The following is a 15033-nucleotide window of genomic DNA, read 5'->3' as shown; positions in this document are numbered from 1 at the left end:
TCTTCTGGAGATGCCTGGGGGGCTGAACTGGAGCCTCCAAAAGGCCACACACACACTCTAGGCAGAGTCCTGTGGCAGGAGTCCCTCCAGCTAGAGGTCCACACAACCACAGTTGGTCACCAACTCTCCAAGGGGAAATGGCGCACTTTGCTACTGAAAAATTCTACATTTTATACTTTTTGAACAAAACGATTGACAACAGAACCAGTATGACAATCCTGCTAGGCCTTGCAAAACTTCCTCTCCTGCTGGAAATGGTGGTGCTTGCCCAAAGACAAAGACCTGGGTGGCTCTTCCCCCGCCCACGCAGCCGTTTGCACAACAAGAGAAGGCACTTGGTGAGGACAGCTGTCTTACTTAGATGTGTTAAGGAAATGCAGTTAGGATAATAGGCGCATATTGCAAGTCATTGGTCATGTTTTGGAGAGATATCAGTCTATGTCTGAGACATACCTTGCTTAATTTTACCCCTCTTTTCCTTTGGGGCATACGCACACATGATTAGAACTGGTCACTGGATGATGCTTGACCTAGCCTTGTGTATGTGACAGAGCTGCTGAGCAGTGTCCCTCTCTGCCTGTGCTTTACTGCCTTGCCAAGGCTGAATGTTACTGAACAGTAACATTCAGCTTACTGTTTTCTAGCCAAGATGGGTCTGTTTAGTTCACTCTAAAAGTAAGCTACTTTGTTACATTATATATGACTCTCTGCCTCTGCTCTGGACTGGTGTGTTAATTTGCTAGAGTGATGCTGCCCTCTGGCGGGCATTTGTGCTCATCAGAATTCAAGGCTGGTGCATGCCCATTTGATTTGTTTTCAGTTTCTCACACAAGTAATGCATGTAGAGATGTGCATCAAACACAAGATTTGACTCAAACCCTGATTCAGTGCTTCAGAAAATGGTCCAGTTCTGCTTGGACAGATTTGGAGGCTCTCCACTTTGAGTCAGGTACTGAACCTAAGTCGAGATTCAGAAATCTGACGCTCTGTGCTTCCTATTGACGATCATAGAAAGCTTCATCCAGTAACCCATCATCCAGAGGACATGGCTTTACCAGACTCTTCAAACTCAGAGGGAACTCTTCTGATGCACTCCTCACTGGCCCCAGCCATAGGAGCTAGCAGCAGCAGAATTGGGCAATGACCCTTTAAGAGGCAGACAGCTCCTCCAGGGGGTGGGGTTGTATAACAGCAGGTCCAGACCTGCCAGTCTTCAGAAGGCCTCTCCATGTTGCTGAGACAACTGCTTTTCTTGAGTGAGTTCCAGTCAATACCTGCTACAGTGATTTGTCCAGGGTCCTGACAGGCCTTGCTGTAATCTAGCCCTTCTAGTAACACAGCTGTAATCCAGTATCCTCTGGGAGCCTTAAAATGAGCTAGGGACAGGACAGCTGATGTAACTGAATTTATTAATAAGCAAGGCAATCCCAGATGAAGAGTCAGAATGCTCCCAGTTTGGAGCATCTAGTATCTAATGCCCTACCAGGCTTCTGCCAGCAGGGTGGAAGTGTGGGATGAGCTGTGGTCACCTTCTTTTTATCAGGTTTTTCTTCTTGTATACTATTTTTCTCCCATTGCAAGCAAGGGGAAAGAAACTATGCCAGTCTGAGAACTGGTGTAACCCCCCCCCCCCCAATAATGGGGGTGTTGTTGGTGACTGGGAGAATTTTGAATCGTGCAGATCCAAGACCAACCCGATCTGTCCATGACCCAATCCACCCCCTTTTCACCTCTCCTGACATTGCTCATCTCTCCAATGTGGATGTTTTCACAGTGACAGGAAGCCGGGATCTGAGGTTGCATCTCCTCCAGTGCTGGAACTATCCAGCCTCAGAGGGGGAGATCTGCTATAACTTATAGTGCCTATGATGCTGTCCCAAGGACCATAGGGTTATACCACAAATATTGTTTGGCTGGTGGTTTTCTTTCTCATTAAGGCTTTTTTTTTTTTTTTTGGCAGGGAAGAGGAACAGAAAAGTAAAATACTTACAAGGATAAACAAAACAAACAACCCCCAAACAGGCAGAAGTACACCCAGAAGCTAGAGGTTATACAACCGAAGAAACGAGGGTCATTTTAAAATATGAGTTTTTAAAAATTTCATACTGAGAAGTCTGAGTGAGTGGAAAAAATGTGGGAAGAGGTACAGAAAAAGATAGACAATGAAATTGCAGAACAAGCAGAGAAAACAAACATCAGAAGTTGAACTAGATATACAGAAGCCTTGTGGCAAACAATGAGAGGGGGTGGTAGTCCAAAAAATGAACCAGCCGAAATTTTTAAAAAGTTGAATAAAACAATAGAGGGTACCTTAGAGATGATAACAGAGTTGGATAATATGTGTAAAAGAATTATATAATTTTAAAAGAAATTCCAGAATTTGGGTGTGTTGAGATAAATACTGTGGTATCCAGGTTTTGGGGGATATGATGTGAGAAGAAGGGAAGCAAATGATCTCATTAGCTGTGGCATACACAATAAACTCTTAAATAACATGGAAAAATAATCGAGCTAGAGGCACAAGCTTGACTTGTGGTCAAGTGCACAAATTTTAAAACCAAACAGGGCCATTCAGAGAAAAGAGACCTAGAATTAAAAAAACATAAAATTCAAGCTTTTTCAGATATCAAATCAAGAATTCTGACCAAAGGGGAAGAATTTAAAGAACTAACTGAACAGCTGAAAAGATAACAGATCAGGTATCAGTGGGGTTTTCCATTTAAGTTATTAGTCCATTATAAATATGTAATCTATACACTGGAAGTAGGAAGTAGATTCTTGAAATATGTAATCGTAGAACTACTGAAGAAGTTTAAAGCTAAGGGCTGGGTTGGTGGGGCGAACCTAGAGGGAGACACAAGCAGTAGTTAGTCATAATAAGATCAAATCAAGAAGATGATAGGGGAATGGAACAAGAAAGTGAGAACCAGATAAAAGTAGGAGATGAGGAAGTACAAGAACTAGTCATTAGAGCCTGTGGAAACAGAAAATGGATTAGACAGAGTAAAGGAGCTCTTTAGTAGTTTATTACAGGGTAATAATAGAACAGAGTAATGAAATTTGTAATCAGATGCTATTAAGAGGCTTAACATTCCATTAAGAGATGGAATTGGATAAATAGTGTAATTTAAAATGGTCCTGGTATGCAAAAATTACAGCTATCGAGATGAACATCTTGCCTAAAATTAGCTTTCTTCTTTAACATATTCTGATAATAATGACAGAAAATAAGATATGAGAATAGCAACTCCTGATGAATGGTTTCACTTGTGGGGGTTTCTCCATGACAACAGAAGGAAAAGTGAATGGACAATTTCCTGGGTTTTTTCAAGGGAACGGCATTGGTGTGCTTTGGTCTGTGCAGGGCTCCATGAGTAAGTGTATTGCACCAGTATAAGTTGCTTCACAAAACATACTTCTGGGTGGGGGGAGGGGGTTGGAATGAATGTCATCTGACTGGCAGGGGTTGCTCAACCAATAAGAGAGGCTTCCCCCCAAGCCAGGCTCTCCCCCACCCTTTCTCCTTCGATAAAATCCTGGGAGGTTTCCTTAGGGATGTACAAAAGTCACTTACCGTTTCATGGATGTGCTTCGCGGGGGGGGGGGGAGGCGCTCCGTCCCTCCCCCCGGAGTTCATATCTTGACAAAAATCAGTCTTCTTCTTCTGTCTCCTCCCCCCACCCCCAATTCCTTACTTCCTTAAAGCAACAATCATTACAGGAACACAGTGTTCTCCGTGCCCTGCTGCGATCAATCAAAGCTTTAACATTAAGGCTCCTAAATGTGTTATTTCAATTCGTGGGGATCTCAGTAACTTCGGGAATGCGCATTTTGGGAACAAGCCTCATTGACCACAATGGGAGTTATTTCAGAGTAGACCCACATATGTTTGTACTGGGAAAGACAGGGATGGGAAACAGGGATGGGAAACCAGGCTCTTTCTAACCCAGTGTTGCACAGGATTGCAGGAATGAAAGCGCGAAGTAGTTACTTCCGAAGGGCAATAAAACAAACAGTGGAGAATCACAGCATTGAGATTGCGCTTTACAGCCTTTAGAGAATTAGTGCTTTAAAATGTGCTACTTTGAGGGGGAACTCTAAATTCTGAAGTGCACATTCAGGGGACAAGCCTCATTGACCACAGTGGGAGTTACTTCTGAGTAGACACTAATTGGTTTGTGCTGGTAAACACAGGGACAGGAAACACCCCTTGACAAGGGTCATGGTGAAAGGCACACCACTGGGCAGGGCTAGTATACCCAAGGTAAATGCGAGGATTGGGGCACACAGCAACTATACCACCAAGAACCCGACTTAAGCAATAGAATCGGACTTTAAGCAGCCTCGGGAAATCTGGTTTTTCCATGATAAGCTCCAGTGTGGCTGTGGGATGGCCACAACATCATGTATCCATAATGACCTCCAAATGCAGCCAGCTCAGAGTAAATCACTCGTGGAGACACCCCCTTGAAGACAAAAGAGAGCTACGGTAAGTTTTGTGTATTTAGATCATCTTCACAGGCCTTCTTGCTGGTACAGCACTGAACTGTAAAATTGGCAGGCACTAAAGATAGGGTCTTTTCCATGGTAGCTCCTGCCCTTTGGAACTCCTTCCCAAGAGATATACAGCTGGTTCCATCTTTATTTTTTTAAGAGCGTTTTAAAACATTTTTTGTTTTCTTTGGCTTTTAACTGAAAGGTTTTTATTATATATGCTGAGGTTTTTCACTGTGTTGTTCTTAAATTTATTTGCAAATAATTTACGATGGTATGAACTCACTACACTGATAGAGAACTGGGTGTTTTATATTTTAAGGCACATTGGGCAGACTGTAATCTTGAAAGGTGGCTAAGAAATGCATTTAAGTAAGTAAGTAAATAAATAAGAATAACGATGAAAGAGGGTTCGAAGCCTCAGGTTTAGTCCTACATTTCCACGCAAATTATCTTAATTGGTTAATTGCATAGTATAGAGATTGGGTTAGTGCACAAGGAATAACAAAGATGGAACAGATTTTAGTATGATACCTTTATCATGGTTATCTCCTAGGGAAAGATAGAACCTCAGAGTAATCTTCATGGAAGGGGATGGAGGATCTGCTTGACGTCAGGGTGGACACTTAGCCCATAGAATCCCAGAGTAGTTCTGATTCGGAGGAAGAGCAGTTGCTCCTGGGAGAGGAGCATGCCCCTTTTTCCCAGGGTCCACAGCTGACAGAGATTCCTCCCACCAACATTCCTAGATTAGAAAGCAGTCCAGGGAGTGACCCAGCACCTATAGCAGACTGGTTGGATGCGCGGCGCAGACGCAGAGAGCGGCGCCAAATGGAGAGCACGGAAAGGAGGCGTAGCGCCCGGTTGGCGCTCAAAGAACAGTTGCGCCCAGAGGATCCAAGGGAAAAGGGGAGGGATTCTCCCTAGTCCTTATATTTAGGGGTCTGCCAGTAACTGCCTTTCAAACGGGGACCAACTGTTCCAACTTAGGGCATAGGGATGCTGCTGCTCAGATCTAGTTGCTACCTGTAGAGTTATTAAGTTGTAAAAGAAGAATAAAGCTTTGAAAAGAATCCCTTTGTCTTTGTCTGGACTTGGCTACTTGATTAGACTGAGAGAGCCCTCCAAGGAGCCCCTGACACTTACCTTGTTAGCAGTGCTAGGTGGCCAAGGGCTCTGTACTGTTCTTTAAACTTTGGTGCAAGTCTCTCTTCACAGGCTCCCAGCAGTATCTCAAATCTACAAGAAGTTGCAAAGCCCCAGAGAGGCCTCTGAGGAAGTGCTGCCCAGTTTGGAGCCCCTCACACAGCTGCAAGTGTGCAGAAGTCTTCTTAAAAGTTGTTAAAGCAAAACAGACAAGTTGCACAATTAAAATGGTAATCCCAAAATAGCCCCCCTCCCACGTAAACCCCACATCATCATCACCCCCACCCCAAATGTTCATTCAAGTTCTGGTCAGACCTCACATTGCATACTGTGTTCAGTTCTGCACACTACACTTTAAGAAAGATTCAGATAAATTTGAACAAGTTCAGAAAAGGGCAATAAAGATGATCAGAGGACTAAGTTCTGCAAGGAAAGATTGAAGGAACTTGGCATGCTTAGCCTTGAGAAGACTGAGAGGGATATAATAGTACTTTTCAAGTACCGAAAGGGTTGTCACACAGAAAAGGACCGCAACCTGTTCTCTAGGACACGAAGTAATGGGCAGACGTTACAAGAAGGCAGATTTCAGCTGAACATCAGGAGAAACTTCCTAACCATCAGAGCAGTCAGACAACGGAACCAACTGCCTAGGGAGGTGGTGGGCTCTCCATTTCTGGGGGTATTCAAGCAAAGGATGGACAGCCATCTGTCAAGGTTCCTTTTTAAACTGGATCCCTGCACTGAGCAGGGGGTTGGACTCAATGACCTAAATGACCCCTTCCAATTCTATGATTTTGATTCTCCCAGCCCCTGCTTCCTTTGGGGGCGTTTTCAGTTTGCCCCCAACTCCCCTCAAATGGTTGGGGAAAGGGCCATTGAAAGGTTTGGCCCAGCGCTAGAATGAAGTATCTTTTCAGCAAAAGCAAAATAACAACATGGTGGTTAATACCTTATCCAATCCAACTGAAAAACTAAGATCTACTTAAGCCTTTGAACTCAAGAACTTTGTGGATTCTTTTTAATTACAGTGCAAAGTGCTTGAAACACACTTTGTTGTAGCAGCCTGTCATTTATGTGATCATGGGAACTGCAACAATGCAAGGAATTCACGTTATACTGGTGGAAACATTGGTAAGAGGCCCAATTCAGTTTCTTGATTAGTCAGGAATGTCTACTGTGTAGGTTAAGCTGATGCTCAGTATACTTCAGCTGGTCTCTGGATTCAGGTTTCAGCTGTAATATCAAATCCTGGTATCCCTTCTTGTCCACTCCCTTTCTCACACAAGCCTCAAAGTGCTTTGCTGTACTGCAGCTGTTGGTATCATATGATCATATCACATCAGCACATCATATGAGTGCTTCACCTTAAACCTGATCAGATGTGAACCCTAGAAGAATTAAAATGAAATTCAGAAGATGGTGCTTCCACAGAAGCCAGTACTCCTCTTGGGTGTGGGAGATTTGACAGAATTCGCTATGAAAGAAAATGGATTAAAAGGCCACTCTCCATGTCTAAACTGGAATGTGGCCATGAGGATTGATTGAGTGGATCCATGCAAGGTTTGGCCATATGCTGAAGTGTCCATCTGACTGCAGTAGTATGCACTGGTTTGTCAGTCCCAGCCATCCTTTTATAAGGCTGCCAAGAGACTAGAGTCAACTGACTGGTGCATAGATTTCAGCACTACTGAAGCCTTACGCAACACATGAAGTGTAAAACTAGGGAGGGTTTCTGTGCATGCACACAACTGTGTCCCACCCCCAGCGTCCCCATATGCCTGGCTGCTCTTCAAGATCATGCATTTAGCAGGAAGATCTGAAAAGGGTTTGTAAGCATGTTTGGCTGAATATGCTTAGCTACCTCTGTGATTGGGAACCCTGTTAAATTCTTCCATGTGTTGCAGTCAAATGCTTGCATACGCCTTGAGTTGTTTCAGGATGGTGAGGCTTAGAAAGAGGTGTGAACTAGTCTTGAGTTTTCTACTGCACGGAAGAGCAGCCTGTTCTGGAATTATGAACAACAGGGTTCCTTTTTCTGCAAATCAGTAAATTGTAGGGATGTATGAAAGTCACCATTTCGCGGATCTGTTTCGCGGTGGGGGGGGAGGCGCTCCGTCCCTCCCCCTGGAGTCCTGCCCGGCCGGCTCCGCTCCACGGGGATTCCGCGGAGCCGCTGGCCGGCTCCGCCTGCAGCCGGACATCTGGACGCTGGGCAGCAGGGATGCAAACAGTGGCGGCCGTAGCCGCCACCGTTTGCGTCCCTGTATTCAACCGTGATAGGCTTCGTAAATATATACATAGCCTATCATGGCAAAGTAAAAAAAAACACGTACACAAATGGCAGCGGCTATGGCGGCCGCCATTTGTGTTCGCTATTTTTTGCCGTTCTAGCCTACGTAACTCCAGCAAAGGAGATCGTTACCTTATCATGGTGCTGGAGCTTGAGCACCTCAATGACATCATGGGCTAAACCGTGAAGGGACACCCAAGACAGGAAGGTCATGGCAGAGAGGTCAGACTAAATATGATCCCTGGGGAAAGAAACAGCAACCCACCCCAGTATTCTTGCCATGAAAACTAAATGGATCAGTGCAAGCAGAGATATGTCGGTATACCATCGGAAGATGGAACTCCTAGGTCGGAAGATGGTCAAAATGCTACTGGGGAGGAACAGAGGATAAGTTCAACTAACCCCAGATGTGATGACGCAGCTAGCTCATAGTCGAAAGGAAGGCTAGCGGCCGACAGTGCTGGTGGTGAACGACAAATCCGATGTTCTAAAGATCAACACACCATAGGAACCTGGAATGTAAGATCTAGGGATGTCAGAGAATTCTGCCACGGATCTCGGTGAGGCCAAATGCCGGTGCATTTGGCCCCCTGAACTCCATGGCAGAATGACCTGCCCCCCCGCCCCCCCGCGGATCCCCCCCGGGACGAGACTCACCTGGGGTGGATCTTCCGGGCGGCGGCGGAAGCTGCGGCGGCCGGTCTTCCGACTGGCTGCTGCCGCCGCCATTTCCACTCTGGCAAAAAAAAAAAAGAAAGAAAGAAAAAGAAAGATGTGATAGTCTACGTAAAGATTTACGTAGCCTATCATGACTAGGTTAAAAAAAAAAAGACGTGATAGGCTACGTAAATCTTTACGTAGCCTAGCATGGCTGGGTGGGTAAAAAAAAAACAGCGCCTGCGTATGCAAATGGCGGCGGCTGTAGCCGCCGCCATTTGCGTACGCGGGTTTTTGTTTTTGTTTTACCCAAAGCCCTTTGCGGCTGGAAATCCAGCTGTGGATGGCTCTGGCCTGGCCGGCTGCTCCGCAGAGCTGCCGCGGAGCACAGCGGGCCTCGGAGGATTCCGGGGGGGGAGGAACAGAGCGCCTCCCCCCCGAGGATTCCGGGGGGAGGGACGGAATGCCCCCCCCCCCGCCATCAACATAATCCGCGAACAGGTAAGTGACTTTCGTACATCCCTAGTAAGATCTATGAGTCAGGGCAAATTGGATGTGGTTATTGGGGAGATGCCAAGATTAAATATAGACATTTTGGGTGTCAGTGAACTGAAATGGACTGGAATGGGCCACTTCACATCAAATGACCACCAGATCTACTACTGTGGACAAGAGGACCACAGAAGAAATGGAGTAGCCTTCATAATTAATAATAAAGTGGCTAAAGCAGTGCTTGGATACAAACCAAAAAATGACAGAATGATCTCAATTCGAATTCAGGGTAAGCCATTTAACATCACAGTGATCCAAATATACGCCCCAACCACAGATGCTGAAGAAGCAGAAGTAGATCAGTTCTATGAGGATCTGCAGCACCTACTGGATAGTACGCCAAAAAAAGATGTTATTTTCATTACAGGAGACTGGAATGCTAAGGTGGGTAGTCAAACGACACCTGGAATTACAGGCAAGCATGGTCTGGGAGAACAAAATGAAGCAGGACATGGGCTGATAGAATTTTGCCAAGACAACACACTGTGCATAACAAACACTCTCTTCCAACAACCTAAGAGACGACTTTATACATGGACTTCACCAGACGGTCGACACCGCAATCAGATTGACTACATCCTTTGTAGCCAAAGGTGGCGGACATCTATGCAGTTGGTAAAAACAAGACCTGGAGCTGACTGTAGTTCAGATCACCAACTTCTTATTGCACAATTTAGAATCAGACTAAAGAGAATAGGGAAGACCCATAGATCAGTTAGATATGAGCTCACAAATATTCCTCATGAATATGCAGTGGAGGTGAAGAATAGATTTAAGGGACTAGATTTAGTAGATAGGGTCCCCGAAGAACTATGGACAGAAGTTCGCAACATTGTTCAGGAGGTGGCAACAAAAAACGTCCCAAAGAAAAAGAAAACCAAGAAGGCAAGATGGCTGTCTGCTGAGACACTGGAAGCAGCCCAAGAAAGAAGGAAAGCAAAAGGCAACAGTGATCGGGGGAGATATGCCCAATTAAATGCAAAATTCCAGAGGTTAGCCAGAAGAGATAAGGAATTATTTTTAAACAAGCAATGCGCGGAAGCGGAAGACGATAATAGAATAGGAAGGACAAGAGACCTCTTCCAGAAAATTAGAAACATTGGCGGTAAATTCCAGGCAAAAATGGGTATGATCAAAAACAAAGATGGCAAGGACCTAACAGAAGCAGAAGAGATCAAGAAAAGGTGGCAAGAATATATGGAAGATCTGTATAGGAAGAATAATAATATCAGGGATAGATTTGACGGTGTGGTCAGTGAGCTAGAGCCAGACATCCTGAATAGGGATGTACGAAACACCTACCTGGCTCCGCGCCAGGCAATCCGCGGTGGGGGGGGAGGCGCTCTGTGCCTCCCGCCGGAATCCTCGACAGGGGGAGGAGGCGATCCAGTCCTCCCCCCTGGAATCCTGCCTGGCCGGCTCCACTCCGTGGCCAAGCCATGGAGCCGCCAGCCGGCTCTGGCCACCCACAGCCGGACATCCGGCCGCTGGGCAGCCCTGCAGGGATGCAAATGGCAGCTGTCATAGCCGCCGCCATTTGCGTCCCTGTATTTAGCCATGATAGGCTACGTAAATATTTACGTAGCCTATCACGGCAGGGGGGAAAAAAACCCAGCGTACGCAAATGGCGGCGGCTACCGCCATTTGCGTATGCTGAGGTTTTTTCCCCCTGCATGGTAGGCTACGTAAATATTTACGTAGCCTATCATGGCAGGGGAGGGGAAACCCAGTGTACGCAAATGGCGATAGCCACCGCCATTTGTATACACTGGGTTTTTTTCCCCCTGCTGTGATAGGCTATGCAAATACTTACGTAGCCTATCACAGCCTCCGCAGGGATGCAAATGGTGTCCCTGCATTAGCCATGATAGGCTACGTAAGTATTTACGTAGCCTATCATGGCTATGAAGAGGAGGAAGCGAATGGCAGCCGCAGGACGGCCGCCATTCGCAAAGCAGCGTGGACGGGAGCAGGTAAGTGCTCTGTTTCGCGCGCCTTTCATGGGTTGGGGGAGCGGGGGCTCCGTTCCACGATGGATTTCAGGGGGCCGAATGCACTGGCATTCTACCTCACCGAGATCCATCGTGGAATACTCTGACATCCCTAATCCTGAAGAGTGAGGTTGAATGGGCCTTAACAAGGCAGCAGGAGATGACAGTATCCCAGCTGAACTGTTTAAAATCTTGCAAGATGATGCTGTCAAGGTGATGCATGCCATATGCCAGCATATTTGGAAAACACAAGAATGGCCAACAGATTGGAAAAAATCAACTTATATCCCCATACCAAAAAAGAGAAGCACCAAAGAATGTTCAAACTATCGAACAGTGGCACTTATTTCACATGCCAGTGAGGTAATGCTCAAGATCTTGCAAGGTAGACTCCAGCAATTCATGGAGCGAGAATTGCCAGATGTACAAGCTGGGTTTCGAAAAGGCAGAGGAACTAGAGACCAAATTGCTAATATCCGCTGGATAATGGAGAAAGCCAGGGAGTTTCAGAAAAACATCTATTTCTGTTTTATTGACTATTCTAAAGCCTTTGACTGTGTGGATCATCACAAATTGTGGCAAGTTCTTGGTGGGCTGGGGATACCAAGTCATCTTGTCTGCCTCCTGAGGAATCTGTATAACGACCAAGTAGCAACGATAAGAACAGTCCACGGATCAACGGACTGGGAGATTGGGAAAGGAGTACAGCAGGGTTGCATACTCTCACCCTATCTATTCAACCTGTACACAGAACACATCATGCGACGTGCTGGGCTTGATGAAGCCAAGGCTGGAGTTAAAATCGCTGGAAGAAACATTAACAATCTTAGATATGCAGATGATACCACTTTGATGGCTGAAAGCGAGGAGGAGCTGAGGAACCTCATGACGCAGGTGAAAGAAGAAAGTGCAAAAGCTGAGTTGCAGTTAAACCTCAACAAAACCAAGATTATGGCAACCAGCTTGATTGATAACTGGCAAATAGAGGGAGAAAACGTGGAGGCAGTGACAGACTTTGTCTTTCTAGGCGCAAAGATTACTGCAGACGCTGACTGCACCCAGGAAATCAGAAGACGTTTACTTCTTGGGAAGACAGAAATGACAAATCTTGATAAAATAGTGAAGAGCAGAGACATCACACTGACAACAAAGGTCCGCATAGTTAAAGCAATGGTATTCCCCGTAGTAACCTATGGCTGCGAGAGCTGGACAATAAGGAAGGCTGAGCGAAGGAAGATACATGCTTTTGAACTGTGGTGCTGGAGGAAAATTCTGAGAGTGCTTTGGACTGCAAGAAGATCAAACCAGTCCATACTCCAGGAGATAAAGCCAGACTGCTCACTTGAGGGAATGATATTAAAGGCAAAAGTGAAGTACTTTGGCCACATCATGAGAAGACAGGATACCCTGGAGAAGATGCTGATGCTAGGGAAAGTGGAAAGCAAAAGGAAGAGGGGCCAACCAAGGGCAAGATGGATGGATGATATTCTGGAGGTGACTGACTCGACCTTGGGGGAGCTGGGGGTGGCGACGGCTGACAGGAAGCTCTGGCATGGCCTGGTCCATGAAGTCACAAAGAGTCGGAAGCGACTGACCGAATAAACAACAACAAAAAGCCTACGTAAATATTTACGTAGGCTAGAACGGTGAAAAATAGCGAACGCAAATGGCAGCCGCCATAGCCACTGCCATTTGCGTACGCTGCGCCCGGCCGCGGCTGGCCAGGAGACTAGCCGCCCCCGCCGCCGAATCCACTGCATCCGCCGCACCCACCGCCGTCGAATCTGCCGCCGCACCCACCGCCACCGAATCCACCGCCACCACCACTGAATCCGCCGCTGAATCCGCCGCACCTGCCCCAGGTAAGTGCTGTCCCAGGGGATTCCGTGGGGGGGCGGGGGGAGGAGGCTGTTCCACCACGGATTCTGGGGGGCTGGATTCTACAGCATCCGGCCTCACTTGAATCCATGGCTGAATTCTCCGCCATCCCTAGTAAATTGTATTGTGTTTACGCTTATGTCAGGACCGTCCTAGCTGCCACTTAAAGTCCCCTCCAATAGTCAACTCAAGGAACAGACAAAAGGGATTCTTTCCAAGGCTTTATTCCATTACAACTTAATGAGTCTTTCAGATGCTAATTTCCAGCGACTAAGCAAGGAACTGCACTGGCGTAGTTAGCAGAGTAGCCTAAGCTCCAGGTAAGGCAGTTGGTCCCCATTTGAAGGAGAAGGGCGGGAAACCTCTGAACTTATGGGCTATGGAGAGGTCCTCTTACCCATAGGTTCTCAGGACACGACTTTTGCTTTAGCGCCAAGCGGGCAGAGCGCCTCCTCTCGGCGCCCTCCATCTGGCACCACTCCTTGCGTCTGTGCCGAGTGTCTAGCAAGACCCCATCCCCCGTTCTCTCACTGCCAGGGTCACCATCTCTCTCAGGAATGCAGGCAGGAGGAATCTCAGGCCAGAAATATTGGAACAAGGATAACTGTTTTGGTAGTTGGCCTCTGTACCCACCACATTGAAGTTGAAAGGAAACACACCCAGATGGGAGCGAAGTCAGGACTTTCAGCTGTAATTCAAGGGGTTTGACAAAAGTGGGGCACTAACCATTCAGGAAGGACAGCCAGTGGCATACACACACACCCATCGTTGCTGGCTCATAAGTAATGGAACAAATCAACATCACTTCAAACTTAAGGATCGCCTTCAATACCTGGATGAAAATCCTTTGCAGTCAATGACCGCCTGAAGACTGGAACCCATGGACATGACCAAATGCTGAGTGTCCTCCCTCGAGATGCTTTGCCTGGCCTTTACTGCAGCTGCCTTCAGCTGCTGCTTGATTGTGGGTCTTTCTGCCTTCAGTCTTGTCTTCAGTAAGTGAAAAGCATGCTCTATTGGGTCGCGGTCAGGTGACTGACTTCGCCATTGAAGAACATCCTACTTCTTTGCCTTGAGAAACTCTTGGGTAGCTTTTGCTGTATGTTTTGGGTCATTATCCATCTGCAATATGAAGCGGCATCCTATCAGTTTGGCAGCATTCGGCTGAATCTGAGCAGAAAGTATAGCCCTATACACTTCAGAATTCATCCTGCTGCTTTTATCAGCAGTTAGGTCATCAATAAACACCAGTGACCTGGCTCCATTGGCAGCCATACATGCCCATGCCATAACACTGCCTCCACCATGTTTGACAGCTGATGTGGTATGCTTTGGATCATGAGCTGTTCCTTTCCTTCTCCGTACTTTTCTCTTCCCATAATTCTGGTACAAGTTAATCTTGGTTTCCTCAGTCCAAAGAATCTTATTCGAGAACTGGGCAGGCTTTTTTAGGGGTTTGCTGGCAAAGGCTAATCTGGCCTTTCTGTTCTTGAGCGTTACCAGTGGTTTGCACCTTGTTGTGAAGCCTCTGTATTACATTCATAAAGCTGTCTCTTGACTGTAAATGTTGACAATGACATGCCTACCTCCTCAAGAGTGTTCTTGACCTGGCTAGATGTTGTGAAAGGGTTCCTCTTCACCATGAGCAGAATTCTGCAGTCATCCACTTTAGTTGTCTTCCGTGGTCTTCCAGGCCTTTTGCTGTTGCTGAGCTTGCCAGTTAATTCCTTCTTTTTCAGGATGTTCCAAACTGTTGTATTGGCCACTCCCACTGTTTTTGCTATCTCTCTGATGGGTTGATTATGTTTCCTCAGCCTAATGATGGCCTCCTTCACTCGCATGGACACCTCTTTGGACCTTATGTTGGGGGTTCCAGTGAACAGCTACCAAATGAAAATGTAACACTCAGAACCACCTCCAGCCTTTAATCTGCTTGATTGGCCATAGGGCACCCAGGAAACAGGCCACACCTGGCTATGCAACTGCTTGTCAGCCATTCATTACATTACTTATGAGCCACCAACG

The sequence above is a fragment of the Heloderma suspectum genome, chromosome 1, assembly GCF_057233095.1.
Source record: "Heloderma suspectum isolate Gila_16-S chromosome 1, 16-S_ref, whole genome shotgun sequence".
Lineage (NCBI taxonomy): Eukaryota > Metazoa > Chordata > Lepidosauria > Squamata > Helodermatidae > Heloderma > Heloderma suspectum.
This window is presented reverse-complemented; position numbering follows the sequence as displayed.